Raw genomic sequence first — 14,488 nt, 5'->3', positions numbered from 1 at the left:
CATATTTTAGAAATGAACAAACATATCTCAAAAAGTACATGGAGAATATGTAGGTTAAAACTCATAGCTATAACAATATCATTTACAACAAGCATTTCACTATTTTCATTTATAGTAAAAAGTTTGATTCTTTTTCATTTCAACATTTCAATAAAGGTCACATAACTGATATGGTTGGAGAGTTCGATATTTGTTGGTCTTATTTGTAGTATTAAAATGAAAATTGAAGCCAACATTGACTGGTTATCTATACATGTATTTGGAAGTAGTCTTAATTTTTTGTTTTGGGAGTTATACTACATGCTTCAGTAATGTTTCGAATTCAATATTTTGCTTGGGTAATAATATCAAACTGCTCTAATCCGCCTAGTATACCATGGAACTATTCTACATTTTATTCTATTGAAGAAATAATCACTTCTTTACCTTTACCAAACTATATGTTCACAAGACAAATTAGGAAATTAGATGTCACACCAATTAACTCATACTCAAAAACAATTTAATTTATATAATCCTAAATAACTACAAGATTTGCAATTAGAAAATAATCTCAAATAAACTTTTAACTATTGATGGAAAAGTAGAAAAATCATAAAAATCTGATCATGCTTTCAAATTTATGTCATTAACGACATATGGACATCGAAGAAATGGAAAATATTCACTAAATTCACATGAAGTTCAGATCATATTCTAACAAACCAAGGCGAACTTTGAGGATTTAATTTATTTCCAAAAAGAATCCCTGCTGATTTTTTAAATAAGAAATCAAGGTAGATTACTCTTCAAACGTGATAAACACATATTTTCTGGCGAATAATATTTGATACAAATGTATTCAATTATTTAATCAGTCATATTTATACTGATATTTCTAAACAAAATTATAAGGGAAATTACAATTGTACATGTTCACCACAGAAATAATCCAATCTGTTGCTATTTAGATTCTTTCCAAACCAACTTTTGCCACCTTTTTCTTTTACATGATCCGCAATTGTCATCAATATGTTGCTTAAGAAATTTTAGCACCAATCACACTTAGGAAAAAAAAAAATCTAAATTTCTCATTGAATCATGTACTTAATCAATGAAGTAGTTGCATGATCCTACTTGTACGAATTCATCTCGTATACGAGCAATAAGAAATTGAGGGGCTAACGACAAACCTCATTGGCATTGATCCTCAAGTAGATTTCCTTGAACAACTTTAAAATTTTTCTTTTAACTAATGCTATAACAAAAATAAAAATTAAGGAACTCATAGGTCTATGATTTATTTAACATTTTAACACAATGTCCCTAGAAGCTGTTTTTTGGATCAATGATATCATGATTCTATTTGTTTGAGTTGAGCTAATAAAGTATTATTATGAGTTCAATCGGTTGTGGTTATTTGATTTAGAATTATATCAAGTTTCAGATTTTCATATCAAAAGTTCTAACTCCAACCAATAGCAAATTTTAGTTTTTTCCATTTTCATGCTAATGTATCTCTTGTTTCCTGTTGCTTTAGCATAATTCTTCAAAAAAATGAAACAGAAATTACTCACATTCTACTCAAGCGCGAAATCAAATAAAGAAAGATATCGTCAATGCAAGGCAATTCAAACATGATTGAAAAACTCATGGAATAAGAAATTCAACATCAATGTTAAAATGGTCTAGAGTAATCGATTTCATCATAACTATCAACAAAATTTTAAACCGACAGTAGCTACAATTTAATGGGAAAAACCCACAATCTGAAAAAATATATCAAATAAATAGACAATAACTCAAAGGATTAAGACAGAAGAAAAGATTCAAGAAGAAAACCTCAAAAGCTCAAACTTGAAGTTTATTCCGCTATAACCTCGGTTGAAGAAGAGAACCTCCAGCAGTTGAAGAAGAAAACATCCAAATTTTTTTTCCAGATTTCTCAAGAAAGGCTTCAACCCTCCATTTCCTAAGATTTCACAAGAGGTTTAAAGAAAGAAATGTGTTTAGATTTGAAGAAAAAAAGTGACAATGTTTTTTGTTTTTCTTGTGGAAGAGATGAGAAATGGATTAAGAAAATGTTTGAATTGTTTGTATCTATATCTAATTGAGAGAAATAAATTATATTTAGGAAATTAATTAAAAATAAAGTAGAATGAAAAGTTTTTGGAGGGTTTAGCCAAAATAAGAGAGGAAAACTATGGAGGGATTTAATAACCGTTCCAATAGAAAATATTTTGTGTTAAATGTTGCCATAGATTCCTTTATGAACAGTTCTACTAACTGTTGCAATATGTAAGTCTATTGCAAAGGTTTTCACACAATGACAACAGATTTATTACTTAGTTGTATCAAAAACACCCAATTCTTTCGGCAATGGTTCACATTGTTGCAATAGACACTTTATAGTAATGGTTTCTTAATCGTTGCTAAAAGATCTGTTGCCGCAGGCCTAATTTCTAGTAGTGACATAGGCACATATAAGCTCAATATAGTTCACATACATCATATAGACATAGATTCTACTCATAATAGATCATAAAGTCATTTGTCATACTTTGAGACATAATCAATATATACAATATATTACCTATATTTTATCTTATTTATTTCCTTAACTATTCTCAAGTGTGCTTAGTACAATGTATCACCTTGAGGTCACTTTACAACAGTCTTTCACAAATATGCTTCATAAACACAACCACATATATTGACAAGTCATAAGCACATGATAGACATCAACTTCACATAAGGACCATCACCTACGACAACTCCTAAGTCACACTAGTGAAATGTGTAGGCATCATCCCATAATATTACTTCCACCAAGTGTACCTATGAAGTCACCTTAGACACGGTATAACATGCTTAACAAGTCATAACACTTTCATTTACAACTAGACATAAGGCCACACACTTCATACCATCATATACATACTCTTTTCTTTACTACAAACATAGTCATAACTTATTTAGTTCATATCATAGGTAAACCACCCTCATAACCCCTTCACAAGCTTACATGTGCAATATACACACGGAGTCCCATATCCCCACATATACTAAGAAAATGCATTTAGAAGTAATGAGTGTAATTCCCATACATAATCATAATTCATATCTCGACATAGCAAAGTCACTTAACATGCACTCACACTATTCATACCTACATAATATAAGTCTTACTTTTATACATATACTAATATTATCCTTTCTTAGAGTTCAGTAGTGCAATGCATGGGTAGGGTTCGTAGTACTACCTATACTAAGTAACCTCCTAAAGGAGTTGTGATTAGATTCTATAATCTTATCTTAGTTCATTTATAACTTTGGGATACATAGACGTAACCGACATAGACCATGTGAGCTACATAGAACCTGGTGTTCTACTCCCACAGTGAAAAGGGTTAACGCTTGCCTAACGTGCAACCATTCGTACATAGCTATCTATGTGGAAACCACAAGCTATAACCTACGGGGGCACATAGTTATGGAACATGGAGATTACTTCTATAAATCTTGACTTTCTAACGTGGAGGTTTCCATCTCATGAGACAACATCTAGGTTGGGAACCCGGACTTACTAAACGTGAAGGTTCTCTTTGTGGAAGCCGAACTTACTAAACGTGAAGCTCCCAATCTCATTTTTTATGTTCACTCGGTGCTAGTCTCTAATTCCCCCTTTAATATATATAAGCCTGTAGATAACATTAGTTCATAAAGATTAGGCATTAGGGGCTAACTATCTCATGCATCATATAGCTCAAATGATTCTAAGATGAGAATGTCCTTTCATAAGAAACCCTACTTAATGTGAAAATGTCATTTCACATGTTAATAAATTCATACATCATGTGTGTGTGTGCATACCATGTGAGATCTAACTTTATATAACACCTCTAGTCACACACGTTCATGACTTCATGAATCATATACTTCACATGCATAGAAATAGGTAATGGTGCATAGGAGAACTATCCTTTCCTTAATCATCATGAATATACCCTACTCATTGATATGCATGAAGTGTGTGTGTGTACGTTGGTCAACATGATCATATAACGGGTATTAAATGGCATTGAGGAAGCCACCCAGAAAGATCACAACACATGTACAACAATTCTCAAGTCTCGAGTCATACACACATATAGAGTATTAAGGACTATAAAATACACACACTCACATTACATCATAGGAGACACTACCATATTCAACATTAGAATAGAGGATTCCTAGCATACTTTGATCACACATTCATACATGGTTCATATAGGTAGGGGTAATGCTACAAGGATATTCTTCATCACTATCCATATAGACCACCTAACCCTAACATGATCATCACACATATACATCTAATATCATTCCCATACCTAGGTCATGCAACTAGTTTTTAGGGCTATTCATATACTTCACATAACATCAATTTACTTAGAACATGGTATTAGAATCAAGGCTAAATACTTCGACTTCCTAAAACATGAAATCATGATATAAATTCATCTCATATGAAATTCCTTCAAGGCCATAATAATATTACATAAACATGTACAAGAATTTAAACACTGCTACCATAAGTGGACCATACCAATAAACACAATTCAATGTTCATTCTAAACTAATTAGAGGAAATCAGTCAACTTACAAAATGTCCAAGATAATGATCATCTTTTATCATTCCTCCACAATTCATATTCAATTGATATAGTTAGTAATAGCAATAAGAAATTCAATACAATCTATTCACAATTCCATAAACATGAAATCAAGATCACAAGACCCACATTATAGGCTAATTTGAGAAATTAGGAGAATCACGGGTTCTTCATAAAATTGGAGAGAGATTCATTATAAAATCAGTATCAAAACATATATTCCTCATTAAAATTCTTTAGAAATCAATTTGACAATGAACCCATGTCTAGATTGAAAATTGAGAATTTTGGTCTTTGAATCATGTTTAGAAAACCTTTGAAAGGACTCCATAGATGAATGATTATCTAGGTATGAAGGATTACCATACCTTATACATTAAAAATCCCATGAAAAACTGAGAATAAATCTCCAATAATCCACCCCATAGCTTCTTGAGATTGATCTTAAATGTCGGTCTTGGGGTTTTTTGGGAGAGAAGAGAACTTTGGGAATTTGATTTCTTAATGGGTGTTGGGGTTTTGTCTTGGGAAAGGGTTTAAAAAGGTACTAAAATCAGTTACTAAACGTCCCCCTGAGTTACCCAAACACCCCCATTCGAATTGGAACTTTTAGACATGTCAAAATTGACTTAAAAACGACGCAACTGGATGTGGGAGTGGGCTGAATGTCACAGAGCAGCCTCCCAATTCTTCCTTAAATAATTTTTGAGGAAGTGAGGTGCGTTCTTTGCGTGCTTCGCACAAGGAAAGTCCAAATCTTGGCCTGCTGGCTTCCTTGGGCAGCCTTTTATCCAATGTTTGGGTCCTCCTTCGGGGCCCTTCGGTATGTCCAAGGGAAGTCGTACCGGGAATTTTTGACCATTAACATGTCTATTAAGGTACTAGGGCCAAATATACCTCTTCTCAACTCCAAAAGACACATAAAAACAGGGCACACATACAAGGACTCACTAGCACGTCTAAAGATCAACTTTCAAACGTCTTGAACGTTTGACCTCCAAATGACTTCAAATCAATTATGCAAGCTATAAAACATTTTATTAACATGTTATTAACCTTTTTAGGATCATGTGAGGATATAGATACCTTAGTTCATTTTTAGGGTGTACTTAATACTCCCTCACTTGGAAACATTCGACCTCGAATGACACTTGAAACATTTATACACTTTCAAGGACTCAATGACTCCCATAGTAGTTCACAACACTTCAACATGTTATCACATAAAATTCAATGCACCAACATACAAAGAACACCAATTTTATTCTAGCATGCATTCAAAGCAACATACTCAAACATGGAGTACTTCTAATTCATTCCATTCATATATACTTGTTCATATTCATTGCAATTTGGAGGAACTACCTTCTTCAACTTTAGACATGTTCATTATTTCATCACAAGGTTCAACATACTACGAATTTCAGTTGCACAATTAAGAATGATCCACACCTCAACTTATTAGAAAAACTGAACAATTCATTTAGTTGCACAAAATCATGAATCATATAATTCAACTACAATCTTATAACTTAGAAATCGCCTCATCAAGGTCATATATTATATTACCATGTTTAGCTTGTTCAAGGAGGAACTACCATCTCCTAGACACAAAATATGAACATGGCATCATAGAGTTCATATTAAAGCAATGCATAGAGGTTAATTCATATTAAGGAGGATTTCTTTACTCCAAACCACATTATACTTATACTTCCTTCCTTATGACTTCAACATGGTGGGTCACACCAATCATATCACAATATTAGGAAGTAAATTAACAGCTTTCTATTTCTAGCATATCACTATATCATAAGCATACATCATTTAGGGGAAATTATCACATTTTATAGGCACACCAAAAGACATAGTCTAGACAAACCATCACTTCCCAAGAGTGGGCCTACAATAACACTTCCCAAATCTCAAAAGTTACACATTTTGTTTTTCCTCATCTTTTCTTAGTTAAAAGAGACTCCACTTCTCATAGTGAGGCCAAATCACCATACCATATGAGTGACACGAAGCATGCTCATTAAGCTATCTCATGCAATCAAATTGAACTTTTATCATATAAGGATGCACAACAACATGAGTAACATGCAAATTTATCAAAATTTCCTTTTTCATACAATAACGACCTTTCATAATGTGCATAACATAATGTAATATAACACATTCATAACATATGGAGAACATGAAAATTATACTTTATGCACGACTTCTATCATGAAAAATCTACTTTGGAACTCTTGGGTTTCAAGGTTAAGTAAGAATGGAAGGAGACGATAGGGATATGTACAACCTTACTACTCAAATCTTCCTTCCCCACTTATGATAAACTCATTTAAGAGCAACTCATCTCAACTCTATGGGAATCTTAGCTTACCAACCTTATTAACTAAGCACATCATCCCTATCTTGGGATCTAAGATAATGAAAACCATTCTCACCAACACTTCAATGTGATTTTCAACTTAGATAAGTTCAAAAGAACTCATCATAGGGACATCAAGGGCACTTAATATCTTACCATATATGCAAACTATCCCCTACTTGGGGTAAACCTAAGCACAACATACTATCAAACACCAAGGCCAAGGTAAGTCAAGACAAACCTACAAGGGTCATCACCTTTGGGCTGAACTTCCAACCAACCATGTCTAGGTAAAACCCAAGCACTTCCTCAATTGACCATACTCAAATTCAAGCTTAAAAGAAAACTAACCACTTCAAAGAAAGAACGCCTTGATTCTCTCCTTCTCCTGAAGAGCTAATGGGTACATACCATATGTACCCCTAAGCAAGCTTAGGGTAATTATATTTCCAACTTATGGAATAAAACCCTTTTTTTCCCACTCTTAAAATAGGTTCATAGAGGAAATCATTTACTAGTCATAAGGTTTCTACCGTTAGCTAGCATACTTCACAATCACCTTACAAGGCTCAAGACACTACCTCCCCTCCTTAGTAGCAAACCTATGCAAAAGGTTCCAATCCACACAAGGACAACTATGAATCATTTCACATACACAAAGGCAACATTCATCTTCTCACTATTTACCACATTCTCCAAGACTTTTCAAGTCTATATTATAAAATCATGCTACCTTCCTACATAATAAGGCGTTCTATCATTCCAAGGGGAACTCCATTCAACTATAACAATTGCAAATAAGCTATAACCATATCATATCATAACTATTCAAATTAACATCTCATTTCATATAAACCACCTATAGCCATAAATGGCATCACATTAACATATAATAAATTCACCTTCACATATACTCATCAAACCATAAACCAAAGAGAGCATAAAAACTCACCTTTTCCCCCTCAAGCTTCGAGACAACATCCAAATCCAAGCAATCACATCTAAAATACCACCAGGCAAGGAAACATAAGAGAGAAATCATATAGAGTTAAGTTCTACAACATGATATAAGAATAGTGAAGAATGAAAACTCTATCGTCCTATAGCCTCTCACTCTTAGATGTGTCGCAACTTACAACTGATGGTCGAAACTCTACTAGGCGTTGCAATACGAGACTTTGAAACCTTAAGAAAAATCCTAATACCTTAGGCTCTGATTCCAAGTCTGTTACGACACAAAGTACCCCCTAGCAATTAAAGTACTCTTAGATCACCACACGACATAATCAACCTCTCGGAAGTCTAAGATAAACTGTAGACATATTTTATTGTATCGTCATAAAAATATCAGAAAATTTAAAGCTTTTCACAACACATCATATGCTAGAACATTACTTCATCTCTCTCTCTCTCTCACAATGATATACTTAGGGACGCCCCATTGCGAGTTTTTCGTGACGTTGAGTTCATTTATAAGGCCTAATGACATATTAAGGGACTAATGACATGTCACTGTATGGGGTTTTCTGGATGTCGGGTGCTATTATTAAAACCAAGTTAGATGTCAAGGGGCAAATGGGTCTGCGTACGCAGCACGTCTGCGGCCAGGCGGCATCTGCCAAGGCCTGCGCAGAATGGGCATGGACTACAAAATACGCCCTTGGACGGCAAACACGGTCGGACGACGTCGGGCGTGGCATGCCATCATCGCCCTTGAACAGCACAGACGGTCGGCCGTCGTTGGGCGTGGCATGTTATCATTGCCTTTGAGCAGAACATACGGTCGTGCGACGTCGGGCGTGGCATGCCATCATCGCCTTTGGGCAACACACACGATCGAACGACATCGGGCGTGGAATGCCATAATAACTTTTGGGCAGCACACACGGTCGAACGACGTCGGGTGTGGCATGCCATCATCACTTTTGGGCAGCACACACGGTCGAACGACGTTAGGCGTGGCATTCCATATTCGCCCTTGGGCAGCATAGACGGTCAGACAACGTCGGGTGTGGCATGCCATCATCGCCCTTGGACAGCACACACGGTCGGCCGTCGTCGGGCGTGGCATGTCATCATCGCCCTTGGACAGCACTAACGGTCGGCCATCGTTGGGCGTGGCATGCCATCATCGCCTTTGAGCAGCACACACGGTCGAACGACGTCGGGCGTTACATGCCATCATCGCCTATGGGCAGCACACACGGTCGAACGACGTCGAGCGTGTCATGCCATCATCGCCCTTGGGCAGCACAGACGTTCGAACGATGTTGAGCGTGGCATGCCATCATCGCCTTTGGGCAGCACACACGATCGAACGACGTCAGGTGTGGCATGTCATCATCGCCTTTGGGTAGAACACACGGTCGAACGACGTCGGGCGTGGCATGCCATCGTCGCCTTTGGGCAGCACACACAGTCGAACGACGTCGGGCGTGGCATGCCATCATCGCCTTTGGGCAGCACACACGGTCGAACGACGTCGGGCGTGGCATGCCATCATAGCCCTTGGGCAGCACACATGGTCGAACGATGTCGGGCGTGGCATGCCATCATCGCCTTTGGGAAGCACACACAGTTGGACGGCGTCGGGCGTGGCATGCCATCATCGTCCTTGGACAGCACAAATGGTCGGCCGTCATCGGGCGTGGCATGCCATCATCGCCTTTGAGCAGCACACACGGTCGAACGACGTCGGGCGTGGCATGCCATCATCATCTATGGGCAACACACATGGTCGAACGACGTCGGGCGTGGCATGCCATCATCACCCTTGGGCAGCACAAACGGTCTAACAACGTCGGGCATTGCATGCCATCATCGCCTTTGGGCAACACACACGGTCGGACGACTTCAGGCATGGCATGCCATCTTCGCCCTTGGCAGCACAGACGGTCGGACGACGTCGGGCGTGGCATACCATCATCGCCTTAGGACAGCACAGAAGGTCGAACGACGTCGGGCGTGGCATGCCATTATCGCCTTTGGGCAGCACACACGGTCAAACGATGTCGGGCGTGGCATGCCATAATAGCCCTTGGACAGCACACACAGTCAGTCGGCGTCAGGCGTGGGATGCCATCATCGCCTTTGGAGAGCACAGACGGTCGACGGTCGTCGGGCGTGGCATACCATCATCGCTGTTTGACAGCACAGACGGTCGGCCGTCATCGGGCGTGGCATGCCATCATAGCCCTTGGACAGCACACGTGGTCGGATGGCGTCGGGTGTGGCATGCCATCATCGCCTTTGGATAGCATAGACAGTCGGTCGTCGTCGGGCGTGGCATGCTATCATAGCCCTTGGACAGCACACACGGTCGGACGACGTCGGGCGTCACATGCCATCAATGCCTTTGGACTAGTTGAGACGGTCGAACGACGTCGGGCGTGGCATTCCATCTTCACCCTTGGGCAGCACAGACGGTCGGACGACGTCGGGCGTGGCATGCCATCATCGCCCTTGGACAGCACAGACGGTCAGCCGTCGTCGGGCATGGCATGCCATCATCGCCCTTGGATAGCACAAACACTCGGCTGTGGCATGCCGTCATAGCCCTTCAACAGCACAAACGGTCGGCCGTCATCGGCCGTGCCTCCACACAACGGTCGGCCGTGGCCTGCTCACATCTTTCAAGGCTTGCGCAACATTGTTCGAGTTCCAAACAAAACATGTGGATGTTCATACCATCCATAAATCAAAGGATTTTGAAACAACCTCCATGCATAACAAACATATTCATCTACTTTCCATTATCTATTCTCTAATGTTTCCGCCTAACGTGACTCTTGCGCATCATTTTCATTACTTTTACAGTTCTTACGATATTGAAACATCTTTTATTTGTGCAAATATATATCTTATCATTAATTTGACATGTTTAGAAGTGTTTTCGAGCATTTACATATTTTTCCGACTTTTAATCATTATTTTATAATTTATTTTTATGCTTTTTTAATTTTTACGTCCCTTTTTAAAAATTAAAATTTATTAAATTTAATATTTTAAGGTTCCCATATTTATTTGTGAATTTCCGGAGTTGATTTCATATTTTTTTTGATATTTTTCCTATTTTTAAAATTAATTTATTACTAATTTTTTAGGAATTTTCGAAAAAAATTAAAAACAATGTTGAAAAATATTTTTTTATGTATATGAAAGTGATTTGTGAAAGCTGATGTGTGTTTGTACCTTAGAACGTGCATATATGGGTTGTACATTTCTATTATGATTCTCTGGAAAATCCATGTCTACTCCTGTCACATGGGTAAAACTTTTTTAAGCATATATAAGGGGGTAGAGGTATTGGAGGCAGACCGAGGTGCAGGCAGGTAGACGACATAGGCGTCCCGTGGGCTTAACAGGTATGCTACGTGGGCGCTTGATGACATGCATGACTTGTCCGTGCTATGCCGTTGGGCGTTTACAAAAAACATGTCGGCGACGTCGACGGGTCGAGTGAGGCAACGGCAGGCGGATGCCGAGGGCGTCCTGTGGGCTTAGTAGGCGTGCTGTGTGGGTGCTTGACGGCATGCATGGCTCGTCTGTGCTACGTCATTGGGCGTCTACAAAAACATGCTAGCGACGTTTGCGGGGCGGCTGAGACAAAGGCAGGCGGACGTCGAGGGCATCCTGTGGGCTTAGTAGGCGTGCTGCGTGAGCGCTTGACGGCATCATGGCTCATCCGTGCTACGCCGCTGGGCGTTTAAAAAAACACGCCCGCGACACTTTTATAGTTCGTATTCGTACTGGAAATCAGAATCAAACGAGCTTTTACCCTTCTGTTCCACACGAGATTTCTGTTCTCGTTGAGCTTATATTAGGACACCTACGTTATTTTTTAATAGATGTGCCGCCCCAGCCAAACTCCCCACCATACAATGTCTTCTGCCCGGATCGGCCCGCGAAGCGAGCCTTTTGTCCAAAAAGAGGGGCAGTGCCCCGCTTCCGATTCACGGAATAAGTTAAATAACATTAAAAGTAGTGGTATTTCACTTTCGCCTTTCAGCTCCCTCTTATACTACACCTCTCAAGTCATTTCACAAAGTCGGACTAGAGTCAAGCTCAACATGGTCTTCTTTCCCTACTGATTCTGACAAGCCCGTTCCCTTGGCTGTGGTTTCGCTGGATAGTAGACAGGGACAGTGGGAATCTCGTTAATCCATTCATGCGCGTCACTAATTTTAACCTTATCATTTAGAGGAAGGAGAAGTCGTAACAACGTTTCCGTAGGTGAACTTGCGGAAGGACCATTGTCAAAACCTGCACAACAAAACAACCCGCGAACTCATTTTAAACACTGGGGGCGGCGCTCGCTCGTCGCGCGCCTCCCTCCCGTCGACCGAGGCGTGTAAGCTCTTCGGTCGACCAACGAACCCCGGTGCAGAAAGCACCAAGGAATACTACAATCAATAACCCTCCCCCTCGCGCCCCATTCGCGGATCGTGCGCGGGGAAGCGCGCTGCTCTGTGAACACAAACGACTCTCGATAACGGATATCTCAGCTCTTGCATCAATGAAGAACGTAGCGAAATGCGATACTTGGTGTGAATTGCAGAATCCCGTGAACCATTGAGTCTTTGAACGCAAGTTACGCCTGAAGCCAATTGGCCGAGGGCACGTCTGCCTGTGCGTCACGCATCGCGTCGCCCCCTCGCACGCCGCAAGGCCGAGAGCGGGGGCGGAAGCTGGCCTCCTGTGCGCCCCGATCGCGTGACCGGCCTTATTGCGAGTCCACGTCGACAGACGTCGCGACAAGTGGTGGTTGAAACTCAACTCTCTCTTGTTATCGCGGCTACAGCCCGTCGCGCGTCCGGACTCCCCGACCCTCACTGCGCCTCACAAGGCGCTCCGACCACGACCCCATGTTAGGAGGGATTACCCACTGAGTTTAAGCATATCAATAAGCGGAGGAAAGAAACTTACAAGGATTTCCCTATTAACGGCGAGCGAATCGGGAAAAACCCAACCTTAGAATCGGGCGGCTCCGTCGTACGAATTGTAGTCTGGAGAAGCGTCCTCAGCGGCGGACCGGGCCTAAGTCCCCTGAAAGGGGGCACCAGAGAGGATGAGAGTCCTGTCGTGCCCGGACCCTGTCGCACTACGAGGCGCTGTCTACGAGTCGGGTTGTTTGGGAATGCAGCCAAATCGGGTGGTGAATTCCTTCCAAGGCTAAATACGGGCGAGAGACCGATAGTGAACAAGTACCGCGAGGGAAAGATGAAAAGGACTTTGAAAAGAGAGTCAAAGAGTGCTTGAAATTGTTGGGAGGGAAGCAGACGGGGGCCGGCAATGCGCCCCGGTCGGATGTGGAACGGTGACGAGCCGGTCCGTTGATCGACTCGAGGCGTAGGCCTGCGTGGATTGGGGGGGGGGGGGGCGGCCAAAGCCCGGGCTCTCAATGCACCCATCGAATGCCATCTCCCCGATTGTGGAAGGCAGTGCGCGCCTCCGGCGTGCTTCGCCATCTGCCCGCTCCGGACGCTGGCCTGTGGGCTCCCCATTCGACCCGTCTTGAAACACGGAACAATGAGTCTGACATGTGTGCGAGTCAACGGGCGAGTAAACCGGTAAGGCGTAAGGAAGCTGATTGGTGGGATCCCCCGGAGGGGAGCACCGCCGACCGACCTTGATCTTCTTGGAAGGGTTCGAGTGTGAGCATACCTGTCGGGACCCGAAAGATGGTGAACTATGCCTAAGCGGGGCGAAGCCAGAGGAAACTCTGGTGGAGTCCCGTAGCGATACTGATGTGCAAATCGTTCGTCTGACTTGGGTATAGGGGCGAAAGACTAATCGAACCATCTAGTAGTTGGTTCCCTCCAAACTTTCCCTCAGGATAGCTGGAGCTCGCGTGCGAGTTTTATCGGGTAAAGCACTTTAATATACAAACACACATCAGCTTTCACAAATCACTTTAATATACATAAAAAAATATTTTTTCAACATTTTTTTAATTTTTATTTTTTTCGAAAATTCTGAAAAATTAGTAATAAATTAATAAAAAAGGGGGAAAATATCGAAAAATATGAAATCAACTCCGATAATTCACAAATAAATATGGGAACCTTAAAATATAAAATTTAATATTTAGACTCTATGCATTTTTTCCATCTTAAGACACAACAAAATAGAATAGAATAGGGACACAACCCTTAACAACATATAATATAAGTCTAAACTACTACATCAACTTAAAGAACATCTTGGCATAGGCAACACTTGAATCATAAGGGCTTTTTTACTTGAACTTGCAAGATCTATCCAAGCTTTTCACTTACGAGACATCCCTTAGCCATCACCACCTATACTTTTTGTAAAAAGATGAAGAAGAATGGTATTAGCACAAGAATGCACTAAGTATGACAACCATGCAAAAACATGAAAATAAAGAGAACATATCATTCGAAATCATGCAACATACCTTTTTAATAAACCTCATGAGCATAGTAACATATAAGCTCAATATAGTTCACGT

At 40.7% G+C, this 14,488-nt stretch overlaps 1 non-coding gene across 1 annotated transcript; it reads left to right on the top strand.

The window, feature by feature from the left end:
- The first annotated feature begins 12,494 nt into the window (after positions 1-12,494).
- LOC112940845 (5.8S ribosomal RNA) lies at positions 12,495-12,650 on the top strand. Its single transcript, XR_003245085.1, has one exon. It is a non-coding gene; the product is annotated as a 5.8S ribosomal RNA (ribosomal RNA).
- Positions 12,651-14,488: the final 1,838 nt, after the last annotated feature.

This window comes from Solanum lycopersicum, chromosome 1 (assembly GCF_036512215.1).
Source record: "Solanum lycopersicum chromosome 1, SLM_r2.1".
Classification (NCBI taxonomy): domain Eukaryota; kingdom Viridiplantae; phylum Streptophyta; class Magnoliopsida; order Solanales; family Solanaceae; genus Solanum; species Solanum lycopersicum.
This window is presented reverse-complemented; position numbering and strand designations above follow the sequence as displayed.